The sequence below is a fragment of the Ascaphus truei genome, chromosome 8 (assembly GCF_040206685.1).
Source record: "Ascaphus truei isolate aAscTru1 chromosome 8, aAscTru1.hap1, whole genome shotgun sequence".
Classification (NCBI taxonomy): domain Eukaryota; kingdom Metazoa; phylum Chordata; class Amphibia; order Anura; family Ascaphidae; genus Ascaphus; species Ascaphus truei.
In genome coordinates this window covers 33,435,403-33,450,469 of record NC_134490.1, presented here as the reverse complement: position 1 = coordinate 33,450,469, position 15,067 = coordinate 33,435,403, and positions in this window count along the sequence as shown.

Sequence of the window (15,067 nt, the reverse complement as noted above, 5' to 3'; positions counted from 1 at the left end):
GCCATTGCATGCAAAGAAAGCAGCAGACACCGGTGATGTTAGGTTATCTCAGACTCCCACGCTGGGAGAAGTTAAAGAAATGACAAAGAACTATGGGGAGCAGCAAAATAAGAACCTAGATACTTTGGGAGACATCAGGTGGAAATAGAGTTTGTACCCCCCCTGCTTATTAGCAGGTCCTGTGTTTCAGAACCCTGAGAGGGGACAACAGCAGGGGGTAATTAGCAGCAATGGAGACAGCATTAACTATGTAGTGCCTGTGAGTGAAATTGCTGCTCCAATGCAGATAGTTCCTGATAATAGAGTGGCCCAATCAGAAGATGGGGTAAAGCAAAGTAATGGTATTAAAGTAACCCCAGTTCATACAGCACCTCATTCAGCATGGAGTGGGAGAACCTTTGTGAGTGCTGTGGACAGAAAGGCTCAACCTTTGAAAAGGAGATATGGTAAGGTTGAGATATAAAGGCGGAGAGGAGATGAACCCTGACAGGATTTTTATTGGAAGACATCTATTAAAAGAATGCTTGGGCTTCAGAGCAGATGAAATGTATGCACTTATCCATGTTCCAGGATAATGTATGATGTCAGCTTTAAGTGACCTCAAGCTTAGTACTATTTCTATTATATTTCTATTACTATGAGAGTAATAAAAACACTGAATTATGGAAGTCCTTTGTAACTATTCCTGTGTCTAAACCGGAAATAAAGTCTGTAACAATTTTCTTCAGAAACGAATCAGTACCATTATCAGATATTCTGATATGGCTTGGCAGACAATGTGAAGTACTGGCTCCACCTACAAGAATCATGGATTAAGAGGACATCTGGATAGGAGGGTGGAAAGCGCAATTCAGACTTTGGCGACATGGCAATGTTACAAAACATCTGCCCAACCCGTTCTTCACTGGAAGGGAAAAAGGAAACTGTTTTTACTATGGTCAGCCAACCTTGTGCCATAGATGTGGTTCAGCCAGACACTTCAGCAATTCTTGTGATGTTCTAAAATGCAACTTGTGCTAGTTCTTGGGCCATGAGAGGACAAGTTGCACAAAGATTAAATGTAATTTATGCGATAAATTTGGACATTCCTATACGAATTGCGCAGAAGCATGGCATAATATTTCAAAAGTATGGGAGCAGGAAGTGGACTTTGAAGACAATGAAGCACTTTATGACCGGGCCCTGAAAGTTGCAGACAGAATATGTCTGGATCCGCCTGCAGATGGGGTTTGTCCGGTTCTGCCTAGGGATGGCATTTGTCCTTATCCTCCTGGGGACGGAGCTTGTCTTGATCCGCTTGTGGATGCAGTTTGCCCAGATCCACTTACAGAAGAAACAATTATAGATAGTGTAAACATGGCCCATGGAATGTCAGAAGACCCCTTGGAGGGAACCTCCTCAAATTTACTTCCAACAGGGGAACGATCTAGGGAAATAGATGATCCTACTATGATGGTAATCCAAGTGGGAAAAAATAAAAAATAAAGAAAAAGACAGTGCAGGATTGGGTAAAGGCAAAAAACAGGAAGAAGGGCACAGTAAAAAGACTTGGAGGGACTCTGCGACTTCCTACAGGTCCTGCTGGTAAAGTTCCTCAGGTGCCTGCAAAGAATTGTTTTTCTGTTCTTAGGAGGGATTGGGGGTCAAGAGCAGAAGATCCTGATGATGTAGAGGAACATTCCTTATCTGAAGAGGAGCATAATATGGATATTTCCATAGTGACAGACTCAGAGATGATCCCATCTTCTGTGGCCATTAACAGGTTTGGGTCATTGGGGGATAATGTGGGTAAAATGAAAAATAAGTAATATCGGGGTTTTTTTTGGTGTGGCTAAAAATGTTTGTTTATAAATGAATCTGGCAGTTAAGGCTCGTATTTAGTTTAAATAAAAAATGTATAAGAGGGAAATGAGAAGTTGCTGTTGAGAGGAAAAAGGTTGGAACAAATGCTGAGCTAATATTTATATCGTGTTAAGTTCGTACATAATGTGCAGTTTATGTTTGTAAATTGTTCTATGAAATATAATGCTGGAAATTTGTTATCAATAAAAAAGAGTTCCTCCAGGATGGGCTGCAGGTAAGCTCCTCCAGGGGAGCCAGGATGGCCAGGGATTGGTGGCTGTGTGGTGGAGATGGAAGTAAGAGAGTCTGCAGGCTGCAGCAGTGGTGTAGGCCTTGGGGAGCCTGATTGCAAGTTACAGGAGAGTTTGGAGAAAATGGAAAGAGTTGAACAGTTTATACAGCACCTCATTCAGCCTGGAGTGGGAGGTCCTTTGTAAGCGCTGTGGCCAGAAATGCTCAACCTTTGATAAGGAGAAATGTGGCGAGGTTGAGGTATAAAGGAGAGGAGATGAACCCTGACAGGACTTTTATTGGAAGATATCTATTAAAAGAATCCTTGTCCGTAGAGACAGAATCGGACATGATCCCACCTTCAGTGGCCATTAAGATGTTTGGGTCATCGGAGGATAATGTGGGGAAAAAGAAGTAATACTGTTTTTTTTTGTTTTTTTTGGTGTGGCTAAAAATGTTTGTTTATAAATGAATCCTTTAAAGGTAGCAGCTATTAATGTGGCAGTTAAGGCTCTTATTTAGTTTCAATTAAAATGTTTAAGATGGAAATGTGAAGTTGCTGTTGAGAGGAGAAAGGTTGGAACAAATGCTGAGCTAATATTTATATAGTGTAAGTTTGTACGTAATGTGCAGTTTCTGTTTGTAAATTGTTCTATGAAATGTAATGCTGGAAAAAAAATTCAATAAAAAAAAAAACAGTTCCTCCTATTGCTCCCAATAACTCCTCCTATTGCCCCATATAACCACTCCCTATAACTCATCCTATTACCCCATATAACCGCTCCCTATAACTCCTCCTATTGCCCCATATAACCACTCCCTATAACTCCTCCTATTGCCCCATATAGCCACTCCCTATAACTCCTCCTATTGCCCCATATAACCGCTCCCTATAACTCCTCCTATTGCCCCATATAACCGCTCCTATAACTCCTCCTATTGCCCCATATAACCACTCCCTATAACTCCTCCTATTGCTCCCTATAACTCCTCCTATTATTCCATATATAACCTCTCCCTAAAGCTCCGCCTATTACTCCATATAACCCCTTTCCTATAACGCCTCCTATTGCTCCATCTATCCGCTCCCTATCGCTCTATATAACCGCTCCATGTAAGCTCTCCCTATAACTCCTGCTACTCCATATACAGATGCTTTTTATACACGCACACTGGTATGGGTTCAACCCTTTGCAGAAATCTCACACATGAATTAAAACCACATGTTACTATATTACACACGTGTGCTCCATCATCTGCTTCCTCTCCGTGATTAACCCCGTAATTGCAGCAATTCTCTGAATAATTGCTCCCTAGTGCAAACAAATCTTTAACCCCTTCACTGCTCTATTGTGGAGAAGTTAAGAATTCAGTGTTCCTTACTTAATCATATATATACACATATATATATTTTTATATATATATATATATATTTTTTTTTTGTTTTTATTGATATGAAGAAGAGATCAGTGTATCTCGAAAGCTCGCACAAATAAAAGCCTTTCGTTAGCCACAGAATGGTATTGAGTAGTTGTTTTAATATATATAATCCTTTTGTACCATCACACTTTGACCACAGGTAACACAGAAGTGTTCTGGATGAGCTTTTCTTACCTTTGGCACAAAAGTTGTTAGGTGGCTGAGCGCTTTTGCTTTATCGCCGTCTCTGAAACATTAACCGGCACAAAAGCCCCCGCAGATGTTTTAGATTGTCAGCTCTGTGAATTACGGTATCCTCTCCGTGTGTTATAACTTCCTCAATTCTAATGTCTGTATTTCGGAGCACTGTGTATAAATAATAACATACTGTTCGTACATTCATATGCTCCAGCAGCAGAAGGGTTAACCCATAACTCCCTGCTGTGAGAGCGGTCTGAGGGAGGGAGGGGGGGGGGGGTCTGAGGCTGGAATTCTCATCAAGGAAAGATTAGTCTGGGGCAGGATGTCTAATCCCACACAGACCTTCCTGAATCATGCATGCTGAACAGGGGGAGACATGGAGGAGGGGGGTGATGGAGGTAGAGAGAAAGGCAGGGAGAAGGAGAAAGAGGGAGGTGATGGGGAGGAGAGGGAGGTGATGGGGAGGGTGGAGGGAGGTGATGGGGAGGGTGGAAGGGAGGTGATGGGGAGGGGGGAGAGGGAGATGATGGGGAGGGGGGAGAGGGAGATGACGGGGAGGAGAGGGAGGTGATGGGGAGGAAAGGGAGGTGATGGGGGGGGAGGTGATGGGGAGGGGGGAAGGGAGGTGATGGGGAGGGGGAAGGGAGGTGATGGGGAGGGGGAGAGGGAGGTGATGGTGCAGAGGGGAGAGGGAGGTGATGGGGAGAGGGAAGAGTTGTGCGAGAGGGAGGTAATGGGCTGAGAGAGGGAAGTGACGGAGGTGAGGACGAGGGCAAAAAAATAAATATAGAGCGGTTGGAAGAGAACGAGTAAAGTAGAGTGCAAAAGAGACGGGATGAGATAGAAAGGATGAGGGAAAAATAAATCTAAGACTGTCTGAGTCATATGAGGGTCTGTGGTCATGCGGTTGGATCATACAATTCTCACAATTATCCATTTTTAATCAATGAGTGTGAAGATCAGGGGAATTACACCTCCACCCCAGAGGATAATAAGACAGAAAACCCTTTTCATAATAAGCTCTGGCCTTAAACTCTTCACCTCTTTCTAAACAGGGGGATGGAGGGAGCTGCCCCTGCTCTCCCAGGATCTAACAAGTCGATTGGTATTAATGCCTTGGCTGCTAGAGGAGTTCAGTTGGACTCTCATCATGACTCCTCATGATCCCATTGTTCTCTGTGGAGGGAAGTCATCGACCCCGGTCGTCTCTGTGACTCCCCCGCAATGTTTTTGTACCTGTTCTGCACCTCCGCTCCTATTATAAAAGGTCTTTTATAGTGAACACAAGTAGCACCTCCATTATTACCCGTGGGGTGTCTTGCATTAAATTGTACACAAGGGAGCCACGTGACCTCAAATTTAAACAGGTTATCCTGTATAATATGCGTGAGCTCCATATTATACATTTCCCACGCTCTGGATATCTATATCTCTAGACTGGGAGTATTATCTGTTTCCAGAATAGAGGCATAACCATTGTGCCGCATTAAGAAGACGTAGCACTAACAACTTTTTGAGTTTGTAGTTGGGCATGATGTCCCAGTTAAGCAGGACCAGCTAGGGATCCTCCGGCATGACCACTACAGTAATATTAAATATACAATTTAGTACTGCTCCGCAGAAGTGTTTAATTTTGGGGCAGTCCCACCATACAATATGTGTAGAAGCGTGACCTTACTCCCACATTCTCTCCAGCATCTATCAGACATTCCAGGTAGAATCATTCTCAACCAAGCTGGCATGTAGTAAACCCTGAATATCACCTTATACAAGCTCTCGCAAGTCTTTATGGAAATCGAGCACGAGCAAGTGACCTCCCATATTTTATCCCATTAGTCCAATGTGAGTTCAGCATGTAGCTCTTTCTCCCAAGCCTTCACAATTACGAAGCTCTGTTTGGCATTCCCTTCTATTATGATCCTACAGGTGGCTGCAAGATTGTGCCTGGCCTTCCCTAGACAACTGGAGATAGACTCGAATTGGGGGAGTTTCCTCAAAATTTGGGGTTTCTGTTTGTGTAGTCTGTCAGATATCTGTACTTCTGTATTGACATTGCTCCCTGCTACGCCAATTGAACTTATTTACAAATTGACCAAAGGGCAGAATCGTGTCCACAAGCATAATAGCCGCCAATCTTACTACCCTACCTCCAATTCACTTTCCAAAGGCCCCCTAAACATTGACTGGAGGAAACTCTGGGTTCCCACATATGGGCAACAGTGGGGAGAGAAATGTGGTTAAATTACATGAGGACCCTACTTTATCCCAGGCTTGAAGGACACAGTCCCATAGGGGTTGAGCCAGGAGACCCTTTGATCTATGAAACTTGTCTATCCAACATACTGAATCCAAGTGAACATTAAGTCCGCCACTGAGTTCTCTTTCCAGCTGGACCCAAAGTTTAAATCATGGTTAGCGTGCCAGTCCAGCACGCAAACTAGTTGGTTTGAAATGTAATAGCTATTAAAAATTCTCGAATACCTAATCCCGCCTGCTGCTTTGGCTTATGTTACAGGGAAGTTTTAACTCTTGGGCGTTTGCTTAGCCAAATACATTTACTAACTAGGGATTAGAGCAACCCAAGAAAATGTTTTGTTAACTTAATTGGCATAGTTTGTAGAACATACAACTCTTGGTAGCACATTCATTTTCACTACATTGCCTATCCATGATATATGCAACGTTTCTCATTCTCCGAGGTCTCAATGATCTCTAGTAGTCATATGGGATCGTTTTGTTCAAAGAAATCTGCAGGGCCGGGGGAGATATGAACTCCCAGGTATTTTAATGCTGAAGAACACCACCTGAACTGGAAACTCGTTTTAATGGTTTCCAGCGTATTGTCCTCAGTGAGATATTATGTGCTTCCAATTTGGAGTAGTTAATTTTAACGTCTGAGACCTCTCCAAATGATAGTATTTCTTTCATAACGGAAGGCATGGATATCAATCGGTTTGTCATCCACATACATGGACAGTTTATGCTACCATGGCCCAATTTGGATCCCTGTTATTATGTCTAGGTTGAATCGAATACTTATTGCCATAGTCTCTCTATTAAGGTGATAATCAAAGGGGACAGGGGGCATCCTTGTCTCATCCCATTGGTCATTTTAAGGGAATCTGAAAGTTCCCCATTGACTTTTGCCCTTAAGGATGGGTTAGTGTAAAGCGCTTTAACATATTTCCAAAACAAGTGAACCCCCCTGGTGGGGTAACTATTATCTATATCATCAGTTAAATATAGTTGGTTGTTGTTGTATGTATGGGCCTGGTACTAAAATGTTGCAAATAGCAAACTATCACCCTAGCTCTGCCCTTGTTCCAGAAAGGACCCACTCTCAGCCAGAGTGGGTGTATACTAGACAGGGTCCTTGCTAGTTCTAATCCTGCATCTGCTGTTTGATTTTTTTTATGTCTTAGTGCTATCTCATGGATTTGCTGGGTGAGCTTCACTATTAATAGGATTCCCTGTTTGTTCTTGAAGGATACCCACTTGGATACCCACGTGATTAGTTCATCTCTGACCACACATTCATGATCAATTTATTGCTGCTGTAGTCTTGACCTTTTCAACAATATCAGTGTGTGAATTAAGGTCTTGTTGAGTCTCCACATCCACTGGGGCATCTTTCTCCCCTCAATCAAGAGTGTCAGCTCAATGGCACTGTGGTCTGACCACGTAACAGCTCATTTTTTTGGCATCTTTAATCATATCTACATTTCTCTGTTCAATCAAAAAGTAAATCGATTCTGGAATAAACCTTATGAGTATTTGAATAAAACAAATAGTCCTCACCAAGGGGTCCTCCAGACAGTAAATACTAATGGTTTTTATTGAAGGGCCCAATCTGTTTCTGTGATATTGTGGATTTTCTCGAGGAGCTGTCTATTAGAGGGTTCCTTGTCACAATCTCCTCCCAAATTTTTCCCCTCCTCTCCTCCCAAGACTAGGCGGCGCTCCCTAAATTCGTCTATCACTTATAAGGTATACTCCAAGAAGGCCTTCTGCCCAGAGTTAGAGGCACAGACATTTGTAAACATGTAACCTTTGTTATATGCCTTTAATATACCTGCCTTCTGGATCAGCCCTTTGCTTCTTTAATCTGTATGGGGTGGTTCTTGCTTATGTAACCCGCTCTGTATGCCCAGAAACTAAAACACTAGAACCCTGCCCCCCTAGTAGGTTCCTCTCCATGGACATGTGACTGTGGTAAGCCAGTAGCAAGGTTGGTGAAGGAGGAGGGGCTATGAGGGGGAGTGAGCCTAAAGAGCAGGGGCAGCCATGCCAGTGGGCAGATCTGCGCGGAGCTGAGAGAGTGAGGATGGATCCTGAGCCTCCTCTAAGACGGGAACTGCACGGGTCCCATGTGGGGACTGGAGAGCTGATCAGTGGTGAACCCAGCTGCAGAGAACCGGAGAGAGACTGCCGACGGACGGGATCCCCGACGGGTCATATGAATTGTGGTACAACACAACATATCTTTGCGAAGTACAGGCCTGCAAACTACTGTGACAATACACTAGCTCCAACTGGGTACCAGTACTGAAAATATAGGCCTGACCATCCAGGATTCTGAGGCCTTTTACATTGACTGTAACACACATACATGCATAGCACTTAGGTGAAATGTAATGATATGATCTGTATTGTGCCTTGTATGTTGTGATCCTATTTCTAAGGATCACGTGGTTACTGGTTACCTGTGCTATATCTATCCATCCTATTATATATATCCTGGTGTTGTGTACCCTTTTACTGGCCCGCGCACATGTGGCGGCTAACATAAGTATATGGACTTTGGCCCGCACCTCAGAGTCAGGAGTATAGTCTGAGTTATAGTAAAAACAAGAGGGGTTACACTTAGAAGAAAACCAACTCCATTTTTTTTATCCCAGTTGAGCTCCGAAAGACCTGATTGAAGTGGTGATCCAAACATGTGGGCGTTAGACTTTTCAAAATGTGTTTCCTGTACATACATCATCTCACCGCCCATTCCCTTAAATTCTGCTAATGCAAATTTCCCTTATTGATTGAGTTGGCCCCTTTTAAATGAAGGGAAATTAGTTTAAGTGACATGATAATTCATAGAGGGAGGTACAAGAACACCAGGCCGATAGGCCCCTACATGAAACTCACACAGCACTCTTAAACCTCTAGAGAAGTTGGATTGCAGGTGCAATCAAGCATTAATGAGGAATCCTTGAACAATAGTACAACATACAGTACATTTATAAAAATGTTTATTTTTTTTATAAATACACACAAAGGCCACTGTGTTGTGGGTGGGTCCCACGAAATATCCCAGATACTTTATCATGTGGTGTATACTGTCAAGGCAAATTGTGTATTGGGAGATGTGACGAGAACACTCCAACGCAACCTCACCAATAAGCAATTTTGCAGAATTACTATATGCTCTATAGCAGGGGTGGGCAACTCCAGTCCTCAAGCCCACATGCCAGGTCAGGTTTTCAGGATATCCCTATTTCAGCACAAGTGGCTCAGTATTCAACTGCATCACCTGTGTTGAAGCAGGGATATCCTGAAAACCTGACCTGTTCGGGGATCTTGAGAACTGGAGTTGCCCATCCCTGCTCTATAGTGTAACAGACGTCAAAGTTGGGCTCTGTGATTAACCATTAGGCCAAAGCCAAAACCTAGTTACACTGCACCACTTTTTACACACCTCTTTCCCAACAACTTCTAAACCCCTCAATAAAAGCACCGCCACAAATCCTCTACTCACCTTCTCTCTCTCCCTCTACTCCTCCTTCTTGCTGCTGGGGATATCTCTCCTAATCTTGGACCCAGCCATATATCTGCTCTCACCCATGCCTCCATGCCATTTCTTTCCCTGCTAATGGTGTTAACCCATCTAATTTAATACCATCCAACCTTAAAACTCACATTGCAAAAGAAGCATCCCAATAGCCTGCACTCATGGCTACTGTCCCACACTCAATCACTCCTACCAACCATTGTGGCCAAGCACTGCCATCTACTGCACTTATTCCCTCACCTGCTGTCTCTGTAAGTCTCCCATCATACCACTTAGATTGTAAGCTCTTTGGGGCAAGGATTTCTGTCCTATTGTCTGATTTTGCTGCCGTTATTGTATTATTATAATTCCCAATACTGTATTGTCTTTGTAAAGCGCTGAGTACACTGTCAGTGCTATATAAATAAAGATATACATACAGAAAAAACAAAACAGAGAGCGCACGCCCCATAGTGTAACACTGTAACATTTAATGTTGGGGAAGGGTGGATGGAGGGATTAAAAACACTCACAAGGTTAAAATCAATATAAAGCAATTTGTGATATATAATCACCACCAGGCATGTCCAAACTGCAGCAGGGAGTCCAAAATTCGCTGGATATAGTCACTCAAACAGCGCTGTCCCTCTGGTTCACTCGAAATCCTCCAAATCGTTTTGGTATCAGAGTTGGCCTTGAATTCACTGCATGTGCTCCCCGGCCGTAAAGGAGCACACTACGTGATGACGTAATGTCGTAGGTGACGTCCCTGACGCGTTTCGTCGCAACAAATCCAACTTTATCAAAGGGATTGTCCCTGAACAAGATTAGCACTGTTTATGTACTGGATGGTCCCAATTGTGATTGGTAGCTGGTAAAACAGGATGTCCCACCCCTAATTATGATCGTGGCTATGGGCTAATATAGTTTAAATGACCCAAAAATAGTTTGAATTAACTCATTACTATCTAGGTAGTTCTTATAAGTATCAATGAGTCATGGGATAATCCAGACTCACCAGTACTATAAACAGTGCTAAGACACAAATGCTGGTATAATAATCACACTCTGTCTTAATGAATATATCATACAACAGGTAATTGATGAATTATCATGGATATTTGCACTACAAAACAACTTAAAACAATTATATCTAAAAATGTGTTACACTATTTATGCTTATTGCACAAACAAAAGTCATTTATCTACAACAATCTTTAATTCATTTACTTAAAAACCTTTTAACTTCTAATAAATTATATCAATTATTACTAACTTATAAAATCATTAATTGTAAAAAATCAACAATTATATAAAAATATATATATCTGTTACACAAAAACAATGAATTAAAAATACATAATTAATATTCAAATGTAGAAGACCAAACTCTCAATTCTAGTTATACTAATGTGATGACACACAAATGCATTGATGAAAATGTATCTTTAAAATGTCCACATAATTTAATATAATTTGATGGGGGAGGGGGGGGGGGAAGGAGGGGGGGAATAGGAGGGGAAAGGGGGGGAAGGGGGGGGGAGCGGGGGGGAAAGGGGGGGGGAGCGGGGGGGAAATGGAAGGGAATAACTGCATGGATGGACTGGGCTAAGGATGGGAAGGGCAAAAAGAAGCAGCAGAGAATGACTCAGAGGAACTACACCCAAGGATGGATATACAGATCTATACCAGCGTACTGGTATCTATACATTCATTTAGACCACCGGGGGTTAATGTCCCCAACCGGTGTATCCAAAAGGTCTCCCTTCTACAAAGTTATATCCCTTCAGCAAAAACTTTTCACTCAGTTCTTTGGATTGAAGACCAAAGTCACTTTCCCTGGAACAGTTCCTTTTAAAACGATGAAACTGTCCCAGGGGGATGCTTCTAAGCCAATGTGCATGGTGATTGCTTGAAGCATGAACATAATTGTTCACTGCAACAGGCTTGAAATATGTGGTGGTAATGATATTACCTTCTGGATCGGCAGTTAATACCAGATCCAGAAATACCACAGATGTAGAACTGATTTCAAATGTAAATTTCAAGCCCATGGCATTCTGATTGAGGGACGTGAGGACATTGGAAAAAACAGTGATATCACCCTCCCAAATAATAATAATATCATCGCTGAAACGACCATAGTATATAAGGCCCGCCCCCAGCTCTGGGTTGGGCCAAATTGCTGTTTCTTCCCAATATCCCATAAAGAGATTGGCATAGCTGGGGGCAAACCTCGTACCCATGGCCGTTCCACAGATTTGTAGGTAAAAAAGTTCCTCAAAAGAAAAATAGTTGTGAGTAAGAATAAACATAATACTATCTAATAAGAAAACTTTGTGATTGGTAGGAATAGAGGGATCCGTGTTGAGCCAGAAGTCAATGGCACGCACCCCCCTGGAATGATCTATTGACGTGTACATTGATGACACGTCACATGTAGCCCACAAATAGTTGGGCTTCCATTTGATCCCAGAGATCGAGTCGATGACATGCAGCGTATCCCTAATATGTGACCTGAGCTTGGCTACAAAGGGTTGAAGATAATAATCAACATACTGGGATAGGCCGGACGTCATCGACCCGATCCCCGAGATAATAGGTCTCCCAGGGGGGTCCACCAAAGACATGTGGACCTTGGGCAAATAATAAAAAATGGGTGTGCGGGGGTGATCTGAATAAAGAAATTTAAACTCAGTCTTAGTGAGAATACCCTCCTCCAAGGCTGAAAGCAAGTGTTGTTTCAGCAACACCTGATATTGTGATGTGGGATCATCCTGCAAGGGAATATAGGAGGCAGAGTCACCCAGCAATCGACCGGCCTCCATCAAATATGCCGATCTATCCTGGATGACTATGCCCCCCCCCCCTTGTCAGCTTGCCTAATGACAATGTCCCCATTTTCCCTCAGATCTTTAAATGCCTCAAGTTCACCTTTGGATAGGTTTTTGTTGAATCTATATGGTTTGTTGCACAGTGTCTCAAAATCCTTGAGTACCAAGTTATAAAAAGCATCAATGTACCCTCCCATGCAGTTATTCCCTTCCCTTCCCCCCCCCTTCCGCCCCCCTCCCCCCCCCCCCTCCCTTCCCCCCCCCCCCTCTCCATCAAATTATATTAAATTATGTGGACATTTTAAGTTAAGTTGTTTTGTAGTGCAAATATCCATGATAATTAATCAATTACCTGTTGTATGATATATTCATTAAGACAGAGTGTGATTATTATACCAGCATTTGTGTCTTAGCACTGTTTATAGTACTGGTGAGTCTGGATTATCCCATGACTCATTGATACTTATAAGAACTACCTAGATAGTAATGAGTTAATTCAAACTATTTTTGGGTCATTTAAACTATATTAGCCCATAGCCACGATCATAATTAGGGGTGGGACATCCTGTTTTACCAGCTACCAATCACAATTGGGACCATCCAGTACATAAACAGTGCTAATCTTGTTCAGGGACAATCCCTTTGATAAAGTTGGATTTGTTGCGACGAAACGCGTCAGGGACGTCACCTACGACATTACGTCATCACGTAGTGTGCTCCTTTACGGCCGGGGAGCACATGCAGTGAATTCAAGGCCAACTCTGATACCAAAACGATTTGGAGGATTTCGAGTGAACCAGAGGGACAGCGCTGTTTGAGTGACTATATCCAGCGAATTTTGGACTCCCTGCTGCAGTTTGGACATGCCTGGTGGTGATTATATATCACAAATTGCTTTATATTGATTTTAACCTTGTGCGTGTTTTTAATCCCTCCATCCACCCTTCCCCAACATTAAATGTTACAGTGTTACACTATGGGGCGTGCGCTCTCTGTTTTGTTTTTTCTGTAGATTCTGCTGTGCAGCTGGTTACTCCATGTGAGAGCTGCCGTCGACCCCTGGGATCTGTACATTTGTTCTGGTGCTATTTGTCAGGACTTTATACAGGTTTTGAACATTGGACTCTTTATTTATATATTTATATGTTATCTTGTGTTATCCTCAATATTGTTCTAGTTTTATGCTGCTTGCTGTACACTATTAATTGTTATATTATTTATAGTATAATCAAATATACACATTTATTGTCTTATATTAGTACAACAATATTCACCTTTTGGCGCTACTTTTTTTTTTTTTTTTTAAAGATATACATACATACATACCTATGAAGTCCAACTTCGTTACGGAGAAACGTTCATTTGAGCAACCCCACGCTGTGCTAAATTTATTTTCAAACTTACACTTATTTTTACTTAAACCTAATTATATTGTAACTGTATCCTCAAAGGGCAAAACTCCCTATACCACACGGTCCTATCAACAAACCGTAAGAAAGGCCGTACTCTGACTGGTCCACCTATAGTCACTGGGCCAGATCAGAGCATAATACTTACTATGTCTCTTTTTCTTCCTCTTACAGACTGGAAAGAAAGTGGAAACAAAGGGACAATAGTCTCTCGGAGCCCGCCAAGGCTCGGAACGCCAGCAGTCTCCTTCTGGTAGTACTCCAACTCATTTTGGGGCCCTGACTGCATTTCTACTGCCTCTGATCTGTCCGCCTTCGGAGCAGGGGGCCTGGTTTCTGCTTCCTCTGCCTTTACCTCTCTGCACCCTGGTCCATGTCTGCCCACGCGGTCAAGCCATCATCTCAGTTGGGCCACCTCATGCCTGCCGATTCTCAGACATGGGTGGATGGATGTCCAGGCCCTCCCAGAACTGTGACGAATACGCCTCTTCTCTCCAGGTGCGAGCTTTCCCTCTGTGTGTGGCAATAAGCCTAAATGGGAATCCCCATTTATATTTGGCTCCATGCTTCTGCAGTTGATAGGTTACCGGTTTCATGTGTCTCCTTTGCTTTAGAGTAGCGAAGATCAGCTCCTGAAATATCTTTATTTCTGCCACGTTTAGAACAATAGTTACTTTATTTCTAGTACTGTTCACAAGTTCTTTTTGTCTGTGAAATAACGTAGCTTCACTATATCTCTAGGTGGGTTCTCCCCGATGGGTTTTGGTCTAATGGCTCTTTGGTCCCTGTCCAGTAATATCTGCCTGGCAGGCTCATACCCCAGAATGTAGGCAAAACGTCTCTGCACATATCTTTCAATTTCCATTGTCTACACTGTATTGAGCACTGTTGGAGATGCGCTCAGGGGTTTTATAACAGGAGACGTTTTTAGGGGGAAATCATACAGGCTTTTATTAGCCGTAACTTTGACAACATAAAACATCAGCTTGTGATCACCATAACAGGATTAAGAAAAACCTAGCCCCTATGGGGAGCACTGACTACACCACAGCTTAAACCCTTGCTTCAGTATGTTTGAGGAGCTATGGCACTAAGAAGCAAAACAAAAATGGTAGACAGCACCCAATAAATTAGTACAATGACTATGCGCAGGGTGCACAAGGAACATGGGGGGGACCCAAATTCCCCCCAGAACAATATCCAAATACCAACTAGAGTTCCAGCACACACTGACTAAGGGAAAAATGATCAAAACAAGGTATATGCCAAAATGTAAATTATTTAATGCAAGCACAAGATAGTACAAATCAACTTGGAGCAATGTCGCACAAGCGAGTAAATAGTTATGGACTGTAAATAAAGGTGGTGAG